Genomic DNA, 3,827 nt, shown 5'->3' on the forward strand with positions numbered 1-3,827 from the left:
GGCGGCACATGTACAAAGGAACGCCTAGCTTGTCTAAGCTGCCGAAACGCATAGACTTCGTCATTTCCCGCCAGACAAATGACAGCATTGTGCCCTGCATTACCACATCTCTCACAGTAGACCACCTGTTACGCCATAGTATGGAACAGAGGTGGACTACCCCAAGATTGTCTACTCTCCAACTTGTCAGATCTTACATTCTGAGCTTCAAATAGTGCTATAATTCTGGAGACGCTAGACATCTTGCCAGAAGACTCAAAGGTACTTAAACCTTCCCTTTGATGATCTTTCTCCTAGAATCATGTCTAGGTAGGACCTGTAGGACCTATCAAAACAACACTAAAGGAAAAAGATAAGAACTGCCTCAAAGAATAAATTCCTTGAGGCTAAAGACAGACAAAAATAAAATAAGCAAATAATAGTTGTCTCTCTAGCAACGGCGCCAAAATTTGACACGGCTGTCACAACCCTATCAAAAATAAAACCAACAAGCTTTAACTAATGCAGCTGAGGGAAGTCGGGTATCGTATCCACAGGGAGGCGGTCACTATCTACTCGTTATTCAGTCTGTCTATGGTCACAGAACGGGGGGTTTGAGTTGCTTAAACTAAACTAACAAACTAAAATTAAATAGTAAGGAATGAAATAAGAGATTAATCAGATAGAGAGAAATATGCCAGGATGTTGGTTCACCATGATATTACACAAGTCAGCTAAAGGTAGGTCAGTCGTTCTGATGTGAGAAGGGTAAAGAAAAGGTCCTCTCGGTCCGCTATCCGCCCTAAAATACTACTAACTTAGCTTTCACCCTCATTAGTGTAGTTTATTGTCTATAACAGGTCTATTCATTCTAATCTCTCGATCTAGGTCTAAATTTAACCGGATTAATTACTTCGGTCGCATGCATTCAACCCTATAATTACAATTATATTGCTATATTATATTGCTATAAAACAATTCTCACAATCAAAACCGTCTAAACCAATTAAAGGATCATTACTTTACTATCATGGCTCCCCCAATCCTAGCACTAAGGAAATTAGCTACTCATAACGGTAAATAAAACAAGAACGAAAGATAAAGAAACAGTACACATAATATAAAGATGGCAAGGAAGAAATAGCTTAACTTAAATGACAATAGTAAGAGAGTAAGGAATTACAGAAGTTGAGATCCGGAATTGGGAAAAGCAAAAGTAACGTTTTAACAGAATGAAAGGGTGAGATAAAGATATCCCAAAACCTAATTAAGTCTCTCCTATTTATAGGAGAGATATTTATTTTTACCTAAATACGATAACAAGATATTAAAATCTTGCGTCAGATAGAAAAGTACTCGATCGAGGAGTTCTAAACTCCTCGATCGAGTAACTCCTAGTAAAAACCTCTCGATCGAGGACATTAAGTACTCGATCGAGCACTATCAAAAAGGCACCTCTCGATCAAGGACATTAGGTACTCGATCGAGCACTATAGTACTCGATCGAGTGGTTTCCAGCGCGTAATTCCTGCTTTGTGCACTGAACTTCAAATGGCCGCCATTTCTTCGTTACTTGGGCAAATCAGGCATTTTTGGTGGAGTTGGAAAAGCTAAGAGGATAAGATTTCATGGACTTGTGGAAACTAAAGTTCAAACCAATAATTTTAATACTGTTTTGAATAACTTAGGTCTAAGGTGGTATGGTATCAACAATAATTTGCATCATCCTAGTGGTAGAGTCTGGGTGATTTGGCTTCCTCAGATCTTCCAAGTCACTTTAGTGCATTCTTCTAGCCAGCAAATTACTGTGGATGTTACTGATATTCAGCCTGGGGTTCATTTTTGGTTTACTATGGTCTATGGCTCTAATTCAGACACAGAGAGATTACATCTTTGGCAAGAACTTCAAGGACTCAAGGATTAATGTACTTATCCTTGGTGTGTTGGAGGGGATTTTAACTCTATTCTTCATTTTAATGAAAGAGTTGGGAGCACTGTTTTATGGAGTGAAATAGAGGATTTTAGGTTATGTGTGGAATATTGTGAGTTGGTGGACCTCAAAGCTCAGGGCTCTTTCTATACCTGGAATAACAAGCAAGATCCTACTACTAGGGTATTTTCCAGGATAGATAGATTTTTTATCAATCATGAGTGGCTACAGCTTTACCCTAATTCTTATGTCTATTTTATGAATGAAGGGATTTTTGATCACAATCCCTGTGTTTGCTATAGATCAGCTGAGCCAGTCATCAGAAAATCTTCCTTTAGATATTTTAATATGTGGGGTCAAGCTAAGGAGTTTTCAAGCATTGTTCAGTATGAGTGGGATAAACCTATTGCTGGGGTCAGAATGTATCAGATGGTGACTAAACTGAAAAATTTGAAGAGGCCCCTGAAAGTTCTTAACAAGCAAAAATTTTCTGATATTGAGACTGCAACTGAGTTAGCTAGATTTTTACTGGACAACTTGCAGACTAAGTTACATCTTAACCCCCATGATATGGCTCTCAGGGAGGCTGAGCATCAGGCTGCCCAGAAATACAGTACACTTCACAAAGCCCAGCTGAGTTACTTGAGGCAGAAGGCAAAAGTAGATTGGCTTAAAGATTGAGATGAAAATACTGGTTTTTTCCACAGACAAATTAAGGCTAGGCACATTCATAATAAAGTGCTTAGTGTTAAGGATATTCATGGCAAGCATCACACTGATCCTTTACATATTGAAGATTCTTTTTTGGAATTCTATACTGATCTCCTCGGATCTAATAGAGATTCTTCTCCTGTCCATTTCCCTACAGTCAAAACAGGTAGTTTAATAACTGAGCAGCATACTTCTTTTTTTTTAGGCCTGTCACTCATGATGAGATTAAGAGTTGCATATTCTCTATTCCTTCTTCTAAAGCTCCTGGCCCAGATGGCTATTCGAGTCAATTTTTCAAGGATTCGTGGCACATTGTTGGTAATGATCTTTGTGAAGCTATTGCTTATTTTTTTCAATCTGGGTCTCTACTGAAACAATTAAATGCTACCTTAGTTACCCTCATTCCTAAGATTCCTACCCCCACTAGTGTACTTGAGTTTAGACCAATTGCCTGCTGCAACGTTGTTTATAAATGCATTGCTAAGCTCTTGTGTGCTAGGCTTGGTGAGGTGCTACCGACATTATCAGTCCCAATTAGGGCGGCTTTGTTAAAGGGAGGAATATAGTTGAAAATGTCCTTATCTGTCAAGACCTAGTGAGGATGTATAAGAGGAAGTCAGTTTCACCTAGATGCCTTATCAAAATAGACCTTAGGAAAGCCTATGACACTATTAAATGACCTTTCTTACAGAGTATGATGGTGGCTCTTAATTTTCCTAAAGCCTTCATTGACAGAATTATGATTTGTGTGTCCACTACTACTTACTCTCTTTCCTTAAATGGAAATAGCTTTGGATTTTTCAAAGGCAAAAGAGGGCTCAAACAAGGAGACCCTCTCTCCCCTCTTTTGTTTACTATATGCATGGAGTATTTGTCTAGGATTCTCAATGTCATTAGCTCTTAGGAAGACTTTAGATTCCATCCTCTATGTGGCTCTCTCAAGTTAAATCAATTACTTTTTGCGGATGATCCACTTCTCTTTTCAAAAGGTACTGCTGCTTCGATCATGTGGATTCTGAAAGCATTCTCCACTTTCTCTAAAGCAAGTGGTTTATGCCTAAATAGGGAGAAGTCAGACATTTATTTCAATGGAGTTCCTAATCAGGTGATTGCTGACATTATCCAAGTCTTTGGGTTCAGGCAAGGGGTCTTGCCTTTAAGATACCTGGGTGTTCTCATATCTGCACAAAAGCTTAGCAAAAATAAA

The sequence above is a fragment of the Silene latifolia genome, chromosome 6, assembly GCF_048544455.1.
Source record: "Silene latifolia isolate original U9 population chromosome 6, ASM4854445v1, whole genome shotgun sequence".
Taxonomy (NCBI): domain Eukaryota; kingdom Viridiplantae; phylum Streptophyta; class Magnoliopsida; order Caryophyllales; family Caryophyllaceae; genus Silene; species Silene latifolia.